Source organism: Cricetulus griseus (assembly GCF_003668045.3).
Source record: "Cricetulus griseus strain 17A/GY chromosome 1 unlocalized genomic scaffold, alternate assembly CriGri-PICRH-1.0 chr1_0, whole genome shotgun sequence".
Taxonomy (NCBI): Eukaryota; Metazoa; Chordata; class Mammalia; order Rodentia; family Cricetidae; genus Cricetulus; species Cricetulus griseus.
This window is the reverse complement of record NW_023276806.1, coordinates 224,162,692-224,179,570: the sequence shown is the minus strand read 5'-3', so window position 1 is coordinate 224,179,570 and position 16,879 is coordinate 224,162,692. Positions and strand designations below refer to the sequence as shown.

The 16,879-nt window shown below is 36.5% G+C and overlaps 1 long non-coding RNA gene across 1 annotated transcript; it reads right to left on the bottom strand.

Moving 5' to 3' along the window:
* Positions 1-5,978: 5,978 nt before the first annotated feature.
* LOC118239504 lies at positions 5,979-10,037 on the bottom strand. Its single transcript, XR_004771857.1, has 3 exons — positions 9,928-10,037; positions 6,588-6,647; positions 5,979-6,193 (listed from the first exon to the last, which is right to left on the bottom strand). It is a non-coding gene; the product is annotated as an uncharacterized LOC118239504 (long non-coding RNA).
* Between the last annotated feature and the right edge of the window lie 6,842 nt (positions 10,038-16,879).

The following is a 16,879-nucleotide window of genomic DNA, read 5'->3' as shown; positions in this document are numbered from 1 at the left end:
ACTAGAAGTCATCTGGGGGAAGGAAGAAGATGCCCCAAAATTGACTTCTGACCTCTACAAATTGACTGTGATGCCTAGACATGTGTACAAAAATTAATCAAATTTAAAAATATTGCCTTTAACCTATGGCAGTGCCTTGTAGATGATTTTCAAGTGTTTTCAAAGAGAATATGTTAGATAGCTATATGTATAAAAAGGCTAATCATGTCTAATCTATTTCTATTACCAAAACTTGGGGCTTTGAATTAAGGCAATTGCTTTTGTTGTTACCATCTGATTTAACTTCATTTAACTTCATAAACATAAGATAGCTCAGCTGTTACTTCTGTATATTTATGCTCCTAATGTGTTAATTGTACATAGCAACTATGCAAGTTGCTATAGAACCAGCTTCTATAGTCCAGGTGACTCAGAATAGCATACACTTGTTCTGCTCCAGCTCAGAAAGCCAGGGATAGGATGGCTGTTTTTTTAAGAGGTCCTTCAAGATCATACATTGCTTGCCAGGCTCCAGGCTTCTGTAAGTGCTGCTGACACTTGGTGATCCTTGACTTATGAAGGTGCATGTTCCATGAGTAGTCCTGCAGAGTTAGTGTAAACACTGACCAATGTGACTTCATTGTAACTTCCTTGGACTCTGCAGTGTCCTTATTTCATGACTTGCACTAAGGTTGACCTTATAGTTCTTGAGGGGCTGGGTATCAACAAATTTTATGTACAGATGGTATGTAACAATCAGCAGTTACCTGCATTTAAGATAACTTCAAAGAGAACCTCCACAGATATATTTTATAATGAAGGCCTGAAAAGCATACCATTGGTACAGAGATATGAAAAGGTTTGCCTAGAAAAAATGTAGCATTTTCCTAAACAGCTCCACAATAGAAATTTAGAAATTACTATGTAGGTAAACAATGGATACCTAGAGACTCATGAATACTATATTTAAATATTTTATGACTTGATTCCAGAATAACATTCAGACCCTAGAATCCCTTTATTTGAGGGCCTTCCTCTCTGACTTTTAAACTACTTCATGATTTTTAAACCACCATTCAATTTTCAACCATATAGCTAGCATTTGTTAAACTATTATGCAAATCTATCTTAGCTGTGAGATTTGATGAACTGAATGCTAAAATATTTTAAAATGATATTCTTGCATGAAAGTTTAATTCATAAAAAAACAATAAAAAAATCCTTCAGTAAATCAACTCAACCAAACAGCTGAATAAATGTCAACATATAGATCAAAGTTATTATCAAAAAACCTGCAAATTCACTAACAAGGGAAGCCTTAGATTGTACAATATTTGAGCATATTATCTACAACTAAAGATGAAAATATCATCCTGCCATGTTGGCTTTGAAGACTCCATATTTGTAAAGCACTTGTACATGATTTAGACACCATGCATAGTGTTTTCTTCCCTTCTCCAATCTCAAAAAGTCACTCAGGAGGAATGCCAGTCCAGCATAACCAGGTGCTTATTATTATTTTGATTTTGGCTTTCTCTTGTATGTGAAGCACAAAGGTCAGGGAAAGTTTGTTTAATTTTTGTGTTTTTTTTTTCTGTTGAAGTTATAAATGCTTGAATTTGAACTTATTTTGTAATTCTAGTTGATGCATAAAGAAGCAATTACCATAGGAAGCATTTGGTCCTATAAACCACGATCAGCACTTTTCAGCTAATCGATAGAATAAATATGAGAAATACCCATGATACTTCTTATGTCCAATAACTGATTACTTTCTGTGCAATGTCCTTCACATTCTAAAGGATAAAAAGACAGATTATGTACACCCATTTCACTTGTTTCCAGGAAACAACTAACTCACTGTAGCCTGTGTGGTACTTTGGGAATATAAATGCAGCCACTAATGGAGCTGATGTTATCACCCTTAGAGCATAGTCATAGCCTGTAACTTACTACCACCAAGAAGAACTCTGCCTGAGATCCAGAACAATTGCCACTGGAAAGATACAGGGATGAGGTCATATGTGAGCCACATCCATAAGATGGTTAAACGCTTAATTCTTCTCAGAATAAAGTGAACGCTCAGGCTTATGTACTTAGCCAAATACTTTGAGTGGTTTTATCAGATTCTTGCTGATGTTACCCAGGCTTCTCTTATTTCATTCTTGTGCTAACTAATTCTGATTTTTGACAGGGAGCCATTATAGGTGTAAAGAGAAATCAGGCACTAGGGAAATGTCTGGACATCCATAATGATGACACCAACTAACAATCTAAGCAACAGAGAAGAGGCTACCTTAAATGCCTTTCTCAGATAATTCGATTGATGACTGACTTATATACCATCCTGTAGCCTCCCCCAAGCAGCTGGTGGAAGCTGAAGCAGATACCCACAGCTTTTGGGATAGGGCCTAGGCCCACCCCATTGCGTCTAGGCTCATGGAGTATCCCTCTATGTGGAATGGGCTCCCAAAATCTATTCCTATGCTAGGTATTACTACTAATCTACAAGAGGCCCCATAGATTCCTGAGGCCTCCTCACTGACTTCCATGTTCCCACAGCTAAACACTGAACTGAACTAGGATCCAGTTGCAGAGAAGGGGGAGTGAAAAGCAAAGTGGTCAAGACCAGGCTGGTGAAACCCACAGAAATAGCTGACCTGAACAAGAGGAAACTCTTGGTTCCCAAACTGATAACTTGGAAACCAACATGGAACTGATTGAGAACCCCTGAACATGGAAGTCAGTGAGGAGGCCTCAGGAATCTATGGGGCCTCTTGTAGTAGATTAGTAGTAATACCTAGCATAGGAATAGATTTTGGGAGCCCATTCCACATAGAGGGATACTCCATGAGCCTAGACGCAATGGGGTGGGCCTAGGCCCTATCCCAAAAGACATGACAGATTCTTAAAACCCCCTATCGAATGCCTCACCATCTCTGGGGAGCAGAAAGGGTATGGGAGAGGTAGGGTGTTAGTTGCGAGGCATGGGAGGAGGGGAGGAATGTAAATTAAAAATGGAGAGAAGGAAAAAACAAAAATAAAAAACCTTAAAAAGAAAAAAATCAACTGTGGGATGCAGCACCAATAAATTATTTGTCAGGAGAAATGAAAAAAAAAACCTGAGTTTTACCTTTAACAAATATGTAAGAGGCAACCCTTGGTGTAATCTAAACCTTGTACACCAATTTTTTTATTGATATGTATTAGTTTTTCATAGGTTTGTCTGTTAGATAACTTTCTCTCAAAGAGACACACAGATAATGGCAACAGACACGTTATTAGCTTAACTTGGTAACCGTTTCACAGGATACACACACGTGAGGATACTATGCTTATACTGTTAATAGGTGTAAATATTTTTCAATTATAACACAAAAGATGAAGAAGAAAACAAAATTGTTTTATTCTTCATTCTCATCCACATTAATACATTTATTAGTTAGCAGGACAAAAAGCATTCATACAATTTGTTTTGTGAATTACATACTTTTCTCTCCTTTTTGACAGTCTCAGGAGACCTTAAATAAAACACCTAATATGACCAGGTTCTAGAAAAGACTTGACTCACTATGAGCAGAATCTAGCTTTTCAAACCTTTTTGGCAGCATGACAAAGGACAGGCTGTTCTAAAAGAACCAGGTTACCATTCTGGATAGAAATACATTGGATACACACGACTGCAACCTTGATTTCTTAAACCCTAGTCAGAAATTGATAGTGATACCTACTCCATGCCACAGGTCTATCCATCTATATTGAAAACTCCCTAAAGAAGATGAAAAATCCCTTCCAACAGTCACTATTCAGTTTATGTCTCTGATGCTGATCAGATAGGGTCAGGGATGATGTTCTTTCTATTCTTGAGAAAGAAACATATGATTCCTCTTCCTGATGCTGTAAACACTCAACACAGCAGATATGTTAACCATAAGGGCTCTTCACTGGGTAACTCATTGCCACTAAATCATAGATTCATAAGCACGCACACACGTAGTAAATGTGGGAATACTGTATTTTGAATTCAAATGTAGACAATCAAACAGTGGATTTGGAGTAATGAAATCATCATGGGAGCCTTCACTTAAGAATAGCAATCTATACAGAGGTCAGCTTTGGGCTTTTGCAACAATGGGTGCAATGCCATGGGTGCCATGATAGAAGTGGTACCTCAGAGAAAAGAAATGCATGTTTGTAATGTGGCAGCTGATGGCAAGGTATTAATACAACCTGCATTGAACAGTCATTAGCATGGATGCATAGTCATAGATACACCATTTATAGTTATGTATCTTTCTAGCCGATGTGTATTAAATAATTATAGAATTCTCTTTTCTATGTATCTATCTCCATACTTATCTAACAAAACCAAGGGCATTTTTTTTTGCACATTTGTAGCCCTTCTAATGTTCCCAACATGATTGTACCAATCCTGTTAGCCTCATCTGTTTACCGTTTGCGTTCATTCTCTTTTCAAAATTTGTGTGAAATTGCATTCCTGGTCATTTTGAAAAAGTTATCATGTTGAAGACTGGTCAGCTTATTGTAAATCTAATCAAAGTTCTAATATGATTTGACCAGTTACATAGCTTAGAAAAGGTGTGGGGCAGTAAAGCTAATTTGAAATGCTGAGAAGCTGGTAGTTAATCAATTTTCCCAATTAGATGATTAATAGCTGGGGAGTTAATCATCACCCGTCAGGGAAGAACAACCTCACTCCTCCTTAGACACAATTAATTGTCACCCAGATACGTCTTGCTATTGCCTGTTGCCTTGAAGGAGACATTGGGTTTTCTTTGATATCTATTGGTCTAACTTGATTATTTCTTTTGCAAATTGTTCCACAACAAGAAATAAAAACCCCATTTTAAGTGGCTATGGTCAAAACACACAACAACAACAATAACAAAAAAAATCAGATGGCCCTATAATATAGTTACATCCTAACGCCCCCTTATTTGTCAATATCACACAATCATAAAACATCTGGTACTCTTAATTTAGTAAACAAAGCAGTTTAACCCTAAGTGTGCTAGGAACATTTGCCTTAGCTGTACAAAACCACCCAATCAAAACCATCATGTCATACTATGATATACCAAATAGCTCATACAACTTGTTAAAATGACCAAAATTCAAAATTTGAAGTATTGTTCCTACTGAATACAGATCCCTTTTCAATGCCATGAGGTTGAAGCATTGTAAGACTACTGTGATGTCTACATTCCTGTCAGTGAACCCATGATTGAGACATAAAGTTGAAGTCAGGAATAAAGGGACAAAGAGCTATCACAACCAAACAAGTCAAATATACTTCTAAAATGTAGACTTATTTTCTTCAACACCAGGAAAGAATAAATTACAAAACTTAAGTTCATTTTGTAAAATTTACCCTAGTCAAGCAGAACAAAGGGATAACATTTGGCTTCTTAATAACTCCTCATTACCCTGCATACTTGGTTTAGAAAGAGCAACAACATGGATAATGAACTCTCTGTTTCTTCAAACAGCACCAGACTGTAGATCATGGTCCCATAACTTTCATGGAGGTTGCTATAGGAAACTGACCTGTTATCATTGTCATAGAAACTGGATTAGCTGTAATTTAGATCCAACACAAACACACACACACACACACACACACACACACACACACACACACACACACACACACACACACAGCAACAAAAGCAGGGCCTTCTGTTCACAATGAAATGTTGGGAGTGGAGAAATGTCACTCACATTTGCAAAAACATGCACATATGGCCAAATATGGGCTTTCCTGTTTCTTGCCTTCCTTAGTATATCCATTGAACATATTTATTTCCAATGTCTCATCTCTGCTTAACTACCAAGCATATGATTTAAGGGTATATTAGGCCACGTATCTTGAAAATATTAACATTGGCTTGAAAATCCCTCATTACATTAAAATAGAACAAAATTCCAAATCCCTACCATCTGTAGGAAGGCTGGATTTTGTCTGCACCTGTCCTCGTGTCTGCCAAGTTTCCTTAATCCCTGCAGTCTTCCTTCATTGTCTTCATTTCAGGTTTGAACTGCTGAATGGGAGCTTACTGAAGGCGCCTTTGTGGTCTTTAGGATTGATAGCTTTCCTCTAGGAAATTCTTTGCTGAGAATATCAGATGGGCAGTCTCCTGCTGTCATGACAGTCTCTACATACATCCAACTTCATCAAAGGTCATTGTGTGATCTACCATCAAGATGATAATTGCACATTGTATTATTTGAGAAGTTCATGCATAAGTACACTACTTTACATCAGTTCTGCCACCTCTCCCAAATTCACTTCTCTGGTTTCTGCCCTCACCTCCCCTCAAATTCACAACACCTTTTTAATATTTAGTTCTGTTATAAACATATACATATGCACACACAAACATAGAACCCACTAAGTCCAACTAGCACTGCCCTTATTTACATGTGATCGGAGCTGATAACTCATAACTGAAGTTTTCCCAGAAAAATAAAGCCAACAAAACAAATGAACAACAACTTGTTCTCCCTCCCAGAGCAGCCATTTACTGCAATTCTTCCTTTAAGGATGGTGCCCTGTGGAATTTATTCCAACCATGTTGGCATTTCACCTGGTATGATCTTCGTAGGCAGTCATATTGTTGAGAATTCATACGTGTGACATCCATCTGCTGTTCAGAAAAAAATATCACAGAGCAGTCATCCAGGTCTTCAGATTCTTGCAATATTAAGAAACATTAGATAACAAAACCCAGGCATCTGTATTTAAAGATCTCAGCATTTCAGTGAGAATCAATCAAGAAACCATTTGTGCATTCAACCATACTGTGTGTTTCTCAAATGTAAATTAACAGTCTCTGATGGATATTTTGAAAATTAGTCTCCTTAGTTAAAGAGTGAAAAATCTTCACCATGACAACAGCCAAGAAACTTAAGCTTACCAAAATAGGTGGGAAAGGATTAAAGAGTAGAAACCCTCACAGGTACTTGGCATTACAAATCAGTAACACCTTTCCCAGCAGGTCCTTGAAGGAAGATATGTAATTCTGCTGTCTGTCACACTGTCACAAGGGGTAGTTCCAATAACAACATTCAGGATATGCTGAATGTGCCTGAGTGTACATTTCTTAGTCATAGTTTTTCACTAGTTATATGGTGGTTAATAAGAATCACATTCTTTCCATGGTTTGGTCACTCACACCTAGCACTAGTGAGGCAGAGGCAAAAGCCTGTCTATGAGTCTGAGGCCAGATTAGTCTACATAGATAGGAATAATTCAGTTATGGGTACATAATGAGACACTGTCTAAAATAAATAAAAATAAAAATATCATTCTTATTATTACTTAGATATATTCTGAGTATACATATATTATAGATACTATAGTGAAAGTCAATAGCAAACACTCAACACAAATTGCAAATTATCCCCAGTGAGTGACTGTCGCAACCTAGGAAATTGATTTATATATTCAGGCCAGAATGCTGGCTAAAATACCTGGGGCAAGTCCTATGATTTTTCCCCTGTATTAACATTTGACATAAGCACTTATGTCATGACATCATGAATATCATGAAGGGTTCAGAACATTTTTCCAACACTTGACTTGCTTTGTTACAATTGACCTCTAGTAACATAAACTTGGTGATTTTTGATACCTCAAAACAATAAGTTGTGCTTATTGGAGGCATGATGACACCATGAAACATGCTGGCATACACGCTACAGCTTTTCTTTTCATATATTTTCCAATATGATATTTAATCTATAGCTCTATATGGAATTCTATGGCTGTGATACAAAGAAGAGAGATAACTTTCCTGCATATGTAACATGTACAGATAGACTTTGCTTATGTACTGATAGATTTTGAACTACTATTTAAATAGACTTGACTACGATACCAAAAATAAAATTTTGTAATAAATAAGAGAAACTTATATTTCCAGAGCATATAACTCAGTCTGGGAATCTGTGATTCATTGATAACTATACATAGGCTACTTGGAAAGATCTTAACAAGTTTAGGCCTAGGAACTCTGTTGCACCTGGACAGTCTGTGATGTGTTGAATTGCCTAAATTTCAAGCTACTCAGGGAAAAGTCAGTAGTAAATTGAGTTTTCTTTCTTTCTTTTTTTCCCTTTTAAACATTTGGGATTCTTGATCATTGTTAACTTCAATTAGGGAGAGAAACAAACTTTACTATTGCCTTTCAAAATCTGTATTTATATAATTGATGAACATTAAAAAAGCATATTTGAGGGTAAGCAGTAGGGGTTAGGATGGTGGTACATGTCATCATTTCTTTATTCTTGCACTATGAGAAAAAAGGCATAATGGTAACACCCATTGTATAGCTGCTTCATAATACTACACGATGTTTTCCATAGCAGTCAGGAAGCAGAACCAGAGTTTCACTGGTAAAGATTCAGTCTTCTAACTAAGGTTGAAACTGTACACTTCACATAGACAAACACAGTGTGGTCTTGAGACTAGTACATGGTGAAGACTTATTCATAGACTTCAACTAACTGATAATAGAAAACGGTTCCAGCCCACTCATTTTAGCTTTCTTTCAGAGAATATCCAAGTCAATTTTCATAATCAACCATTTGGATAATATATAACAGTTAAAGGGAAAGTAATTTTAGAATGTGTGGAAAACAACTGAAACAAAGAAACTTGGGATAAGTATAAAGACACTTGTAGCATACTTAACAGTTAGGTTTACAGAAGTTAAAATTAGTCACACACCACAGAATGAAATACTAGACCAGACTGTTCAGAAACCCTGTTGAGAAACCCCCAGACAGAAAGCTGTTAAATCTTAAATACATAGAAATCATACAATTGAGTTTCATTTCTTGTTTTAGGCCAAGCTCACACAGTTCTAATCTAGACTTTGCATGATGGGGCCATTTCAAGTAGAAGAAAGTATATAATAGATATGGTTATATCTATTGTTAATTTATATAACTCTGACTTGGTATGATGGAGTACATTCAAATGGAAGAAAAAATATTCTCCAGCATGCTAGATGCAAAAGAGGGAGTAGGGGGCTTTTATCCATGTCTGCATTCCATTAAAGGTAATATCAATTAAATAATATGTGATGAAAAGTAAAACAAGTGTATATATGAGCATAATGTTCATAAAATTATAATAATTGAAAGGAAATTAAGATTCTTGATATTTATGTTGATTTAGAATTCAGAAGGCTCCATCTCACATATCCACCAATATGTTGGATATTTGTCAATGCCAGAATTGCAAGGATATATTTTTAGTTTTGCTTCAAAATATATGTACATGAGAAGAATATTTAACATATAATAAATATACAAGGAGTGAATATATTTTAGAAATAACAATAAATTATCCATTAGTCAATATTACAGAGATGACAAATTACATGAGTAAGAAAAGAAAAAGTCCCAAGTCTGTTACCCAGTGTTATAAGGATGAAAGATAAGCATCTAGGGGAAAGAATGTGAAGGGCAAGAGTAGAAGCCTTGATGCAGAACTGAAGATGAGAGATGTCATGTATGTATAACCCACCACATGCAAGACTTGAATGAGGGACACAAGAAACAGTTTAATATCGTTTAAGACTATGAGCATTGGCATGGAGCTAAAAGTTACATAAGAAGTAGCTAGAGACAAGTTTTGTACAATAAGAACATCAGGTCAGTGAAGGGAGCTGAAGGAACAGCATGACAGATAAACGGAAGAAAAGTATATAAGAAACCTACAAGCAGTTCATAGCCCGCATCAAAAACCTGTGGTGATTAATTCAGCTCATTGTGTTGACCTCTTTTTCCAAACCTCAAAAATACCTGCTTTCATTGAACAACTGTTACAGAGTATAGTGGTAGTGACACAACCAATAATTAGAAGTTTCATTCTTCAACTTCTCTGTCAAGACTGCATTGATAAGTGTATAAACTTACGTTGAAGTTTGAGAGTGACCAGTGAGTCAGTGGATGGAGTTTCGTGAAGTATTCTTTTCTTCCATGGTTTATTGCTGGCTTCTTCATCATCCTTTTGTTCCTTTTATCTGATTTTCAAAAACCCACATGAATATTATATAGTATTATTTAATATTAGTTCTATTTAGTAGTAGCATCCAAGTGTACTGGGAAAGGTGTCCATTATAATTTCCCAATTCAAATCCTGGGTCAGTTAGAAACCTTTCTTAATTTGCCTCCAACTACTGACTTTCATTGAGTTCACCTTCCACGTCTTTTAGGAGTCGTGGGAAAAATGGATGAGGTCATTAATCAGATTATAAAGTTCACATAGGCAACTTATGGAAAATGGTGAGGTTACAAAGATAATTTGGGTTCTTCAGTGCTTGATAAAGTATAATAACAGCCACTGAAGAGTTTTAAGTAGAAGGTGAGGCTGTTAAGTCAAGTCTTTAGAAAGATTAGTGTGGGGTCACACTTGGAACAGCCTCAAGAGAAGGGAATTAACAGTCGACAGGGAAATCAGAAGGCTGCATATAGCAAGTCTGCACTGATTTCAGTGCCAATGAAGAAGAGCAGTTAAGTAGGTAATGAGAGAGTAAAACTCAGTGATTACCAAATGTATGGATGGAGGAGAAGTTGTCATCGATGACGAATACATGCAGTTTAAGTGGCTGGCACAGTAATGAACATATTCAGGGAAGGAACTGGCATTTGGTTAAAAATTGTGAATTTCTACAAGGCACTGTGATTTCCAGACCCAGTGGGAGATATAAGAACGTGTGCAAATATTTTGAGGAAATATGTCATATTGTTATAGTGTGGTAGTCTAACAGTCATAAAGAATAATAACTAGTACAATTGGATAGCCTTTCTCTTTTAAAAAAATATAAAAGACATTAGTAGAAATGAGTCACTTTCCCAGAGTGTTTGGATGAAAACAGTGAAACTTTTACTCTTTCAGACATCAGCCTTGCATGTCTAACAGCTATTTTTATGTCACTTCTTTTCTTGTAATATGAAATCCAGAATGAAGTCACTGTGTCAGTCAATATGCCATCCACTCTGATAGAGTGGAATTGATTAGCAAGGAACAAAGCTTTTGAATTTGAATTAAATCTCTCCCTTTCTTATTGTTATGGAGAATGCATTTCAGAGTCCAGAGAGGACACAATAGGTGTTACATCACATGAGACCTGACAAGTTTTACAGTTGTCCCCATTAGACTTAAGCCATCAGTGGACCTAATGGCACAACTAACTGGCAGATGCCTGTTTTTCTGAAGCCTTCTTCACCAGGGGTATTTTTCATGCTGTTATATTTTTCTTAAGTGTATCTTATTATGCTCTGATTACTAGATCAAATTGCACCTATACATTTTTATATTTGCTTAAAATGTCCCTCCTTTTTGAAATTGTAAAAGCACTCAATTTCCTGCTCTTATCTGAATTGATTATGTATTGAATCATGTGTACCTTAGGCATCTGTGTGGTTTGTGTACCTATGGCATAGGTCTCTAGTAGAGGCCTATTGAACTCTGATAATATGTAGCCTTCACTTAGTAAGATAAATGGGTAAATCCAATGCAGAAGCCCTACCCAATTTCGACACCAAACCACAAAAAAATTAAACAAATATAGTAGTCAAGACAGCCTAGATCTAGACATGGTTGAAATAGATACATTTTCAAATTATTTTGGCATTAATTGTTGAGAGTAAGAGGTTATTTTTAAAAAATGCCTTTGTTTTGTCTGATTAAACATAAGATAATGTGTGGAAACATTTTACTCATGAAGCTAGTAATTTTTTCAACCCAAACCACTTAATTTTGAATGACACATAAACTAAAAGTAAGACCACTTGTCTAAGCATCAAGTAATTAAACTTAGATATGTACAGATCAGTTCCAATAAGATGATAAACTTTGTTTCACAAAATTTCTATTCTTGTGTTAAGTTTTATTATTATTCTTAAATAGTCAAACCAAATCTCGCTCACCTGAAAATATTTACTAAGTATCGTTTAAATACTTACCACTGCACTAGAGAATTTATGGGGGCAAAAATTCAATAACTGAATTGTACTTCAACTGTTATTGGAAAATGGAAGTGTTAGGTGAAGACATTGAAGAGGCAAAGCATCTCTCCACTTGTTTTAAGGAGTATGGTGAGAGCAACACTTTTCTACTGGTGTGGTCTATTCATAGAAAATTCTCTCTAGTAACTCATAATCTAATACCTTGCAAATAACATTTTCTTTACCTTTGGGTTTTAAGGTAATAGGATTGAATGTGGCCTCTGTACATAGAATATAAACATTTTAAATTTAAGGAGATTATTATCTTTGGATGGTCTGTGATTATGTGATACTGCCAGTCTTTTAAAATATGTCATAGGACAAATTTGGAATTTTAAAAGGATTTTTTTATAGACCATTTCTAACCAGAGTCAGGGAGTAAGTATTTGAAAAACATAGTAAGATTTACAGAAAACTAATCTGTTAACAAATTACATATGTAGTAACAACATTAAGAGATTAAAAAGACTGAATAATGTTCATCTTATTAATAAATATGCAGAACTAAATACCCAAATAACATCTATTTTTTTTAAGATTTTATTTATTTATTATGTATACAACACTCTGCTTCCATCTATATCTGCATACCAGAAGAGGGCACCAGATCTCATAACGGATGGTTGTCAGCCACCATGTGGTTGCTGGGAATTGAACTCAGGACCTCTGGAAGAACAGTCAGTGTTCTTAACCTCTGAGCCATCTCTCCAGCCCCCAAAGAACATCTTTATCTATACTATATCATGAACTTTTGACTTGCATATCAACTGATCCCCAATCAACACTGCATATGTTGCATTGCTATATTTGGTGGAAAAGGAAACCAAGACAATGGTGAGGATTTAGTGATCTGTCCAAGCTCACAAAGCCAAAAGTGTTTGGGCCAATATTGAATCAAATGATGCACCATATAAACTTTACTTTCTTTTTAATATTTTTCTTTTGTTAAAAATGGATTTTTTCACTTTATTTCTCTCAGTTCCTTCCCTCCTCCACTCCCCCTTTTTTTCTCATTAGAAAACAAACAAGCTTAAGCTTCTAAGAGATAATAAAATAATATAAAATATAATAGTTAAAAACAAAAACTAGCACATCAGAATAAAACAAAACACACAGAAGGAAAAGAGCAAGAAAAGTTACAAAAAACCGAGACCCATTCAGCATATTCAGGAAACCCATACACTAAATTGAATATATGTGTGTTAAAAGGAAAATAGATATATGCTCAAGAGTGGTATCACTGAGTCTTGAGGTAGATTTATTCCCAATTTTCTTAGAAGCTGCTATACTGTTTTTCCAGGTGGCTGTGTAAGTTAGCACTACCATGAGCAGTGGAGAAGTGTTCCCCTGACCACATATTCTCTACAACATAAGCTGTCATCAATATTTTTGATCTTGGCGAATTTGGCAGGTGTAAGATGGTGTCTCAGAATAATTTTGATTTGCATTTCCCTGATAATTAAGGGTCTAGAGCACTTCCTTAAATCTCTTTTGGTCATCTGAGATTATTCTGGTGGAAATTCTGTTTAGTTCTCTACCCCATTTTTTGATTGTGTTATTTTGTATTTTGATGTCAAGTTTCTTGAGTTCTTTATATATTTTGGATATCAGCCCTTTGTCAGATGTGGGGTTGGTGAAGATCTTTTCCCATTTTGTAGGCTGTCAATACCACTCTTGGGCACATACCCAAAGGAAACTCATTCATACCATATGGACACTTGTTCAAAAATGTTCATTGTAGCAAACAGAGGAGATCAGATGAGAGATACCGTAACAGAGGGAGCCATTATAGCTTTCAGGAGAGATCTGACACTAGAGAGATTTCTAGGGAACTACAACTGTCAATCTAAGCAATAGTAGAGAGGCTACCCTAAATGCCCTTTCCCTATAATGAGACTTATGACTACCTTGTATGCCATCCTAGAGCCTTCATCTAGTGGCTGATGGAAACAGAGGCAGCTAAACACTACACTGAACTCTTGAGACTCAGTTGTAGAGATGGAGGAGTGATGAGCAAAGAGGTCAAGACCAGGCTGGTGAAACCCACAGAAACAGCTGGCCTGAACAAGGGGGATCACATGGACCCCCGACTGATATCTGGGAGAACAGCATGGAACTGAGCCAGACCCCATGAATGTGGGTGTCAGTGAGGAGTCCTCAGGAATCTCTGGGGCCTCTTGTAGTAGATCAGTACTTATCCCTAGCATAGGAATGGACTTTTGTAGCCCATTCCTCATAGAGGGATACTCCCTCATCTTAGATACATGGGGGAGGGCCTAAGCCCTATCCCAAAGGATATGAAAGACTCTAAAAACCCCCTATGGAAGGCCTTAACCTCCCTGGGGAGTAGAAAGGGGATGGGATAGGTAGGGTGTTAATTGGTGGGGCAGGGGAGGCGGGGAGGGAGAAGGAACTGTATTGACATGTAAAACAATCTTGTTTCTAATTCAAATAAAAAATGGAGAAAAAAACAGAAAAGATGATTATAAAAAAGAGAAAGATATATCTTAATAGAGAGTCACTATGGGGTTAGGGAGAAACCTGATGCTAGGGATATCCCCAAGAATCCACAAGGATGAACCCAGCTAAGATTCTTAGCAATAGTGGAGAGGGTGACTAAACAGGTCGACCCCTGTATTTAAATTGGTGAATACCCCAACTGTCATCATAGAGCCTTCACCCAGTAATTGATAAAACCAGATGCTGAAATCCAGAACCAAGATCCAGGCCTACCTCCAGGAATACAGTCAAAAAGAGGGAGGAGGAAATATATAAACAAGGGAGGACAAGATCATGACAGAGAAATCTACAGAGATAGCTGACCCAAGCTCTTGGAAACTCCTGTACTCTAGACTGACAGCTATGGAGACTTCAGGGAACCCAAACTAGGCCCCTCTGTATGTGAGAGACAGTTGTGAAGCTTAAACTATCAGAGGAGCTCCTGGCAGTAGGACCATGATAAAAACCTTATACATGAGCTAGATTGTTGGAGCCCATTCTCTAGGGTGTGATGCCATGCTCAGACATAATGCATAGGAGAGGGGCTTGGCCCTGCCCAAACCTATTGAGTCAAACTTTGTTAGATCACATATTGGTTAGTTAATCTAACAAGCTTTGTGTCATTATCGAACTAGTACATCTAGCAGGCAGGACAAAATTATAAAGCAAAGTGTTTGATGTTTACGTTTCCACTTAGGTGTCATGCAGAGTCTCTACCTATACCAAAGATACTAGGAGGTAGGAATGAAGGCTCTATGTATGCACCAATTTGACTTGTTCCAAGAGTTTTATAGATATCTTTGTCAATGAGACCCTCCTGTCAGATTGTAGAGAGCAGGCTACAGTCCTGGCAATGGCCTGTGATGATTTTGGATTCCCATAGGAATCAATTATATGTAACACAATCCTGGGACTAGAAACTTCATTTTGTGACAAGATATGGAAAGTCAGTACTTGTTCCCACTATTTGTTGATTTCATTTAAGTTACTGTGTGTGTGTGTGTGTGTGTGTGTGTGTGTGTGTGTGTGTATTTGTGTGTGAAGATGCTACTGTATTAGATTACCATACTACGCTCAATTGGCCCTTAATTTTAGCTGTCTCTCCCTGTATTCCCTTCTGCATCTCCATTTCCAGTATTTTCCCTTCCAATTCTTCCCATTCCAGTACTCCACCCATCTGTAATTATCTACTCTATTTCCCTTTCTGAGGGAAATCTCTTGCCCCTAGTCAATTACTTTACACCTAACATCTGCAATTCTACAGACTGTAGTTGGACTATCACTGACATAACAGGTAATATCCTCAGATAAACAAATACATACTATTTTTGTCTTTCTGGGTCTAATATTTGGGGATTTATCTTCTGGAATCTGTCTTTCCAGATGACTTTTTTCTAGTTCCATCCAATTACCTGAACATTTTATGATTTCATTAGACTGTGAGTAGATTATGCATTGCACTACCCACTAAATAGCAAAGGATACCTGGAAAAGATAATTAATCAAGCACACAGGCAGCTTCAATCATTATGTAATCTCTTTATTAACCACCAGCAGTAAGTCAGCCTAAGACCGTCTTCTGCCTTTGGAGCAGAGTATCACCTCATTAGGATAATGGGGTTCAGTAAAGGAAAGGTCTCTCCTCAATCAGAAAGCAGAGACATTTGTTAGCAGTAATCAATGAGCACTTCACTTTTATCTTTCTAGATCTTGTAAATGCATTACTACACGAGGTTAATCATTCACACATATACACTTTAATCAGAACAAAATATGTTTGTTTTAAAGACAACTTTCATAAAATGAAGAACAATTTAAATTATTGCTGAGAATATAATGTACGGAATAAGAAAAACATTTTGTTTACAACAGTTATCCTGCTGACATATTAATTAAAGCATGATATAAATTCAATTAAGGATATTTTGATTTATTTCATCTCCTCAACTTTTTAAAGGCAGATAAGAATAAGTTACATTTGATTTGAACATATAATCAGCCACAACACAATTCACGATTGAAACTTTGTTAATATCATTATTATGCTATACTAGTAGACCACAGCTTTTGAAACAGTAATAAAATAATGTAAGGATACAATGTGACTTCCCTTTTAGTTTTTAATGAACTCTTACTACACAAACAGATTAATGAATAATAACTTCTAGACTTCTCTCTGGTATTTTTATCTGTATGCAGATGCAAGTTTCTGTTCTGCCCTGTCCCGCAGCCTTTCAGTCCCAAATAAACACACAGAGGCTTATATTACGAACTGTTTGGCCTATAGCTCAGGTTTATTACTAAAAAGTAACTTCCATACTGTGTTCAGACATTACATCTGCAATTATATGGGCAGTAA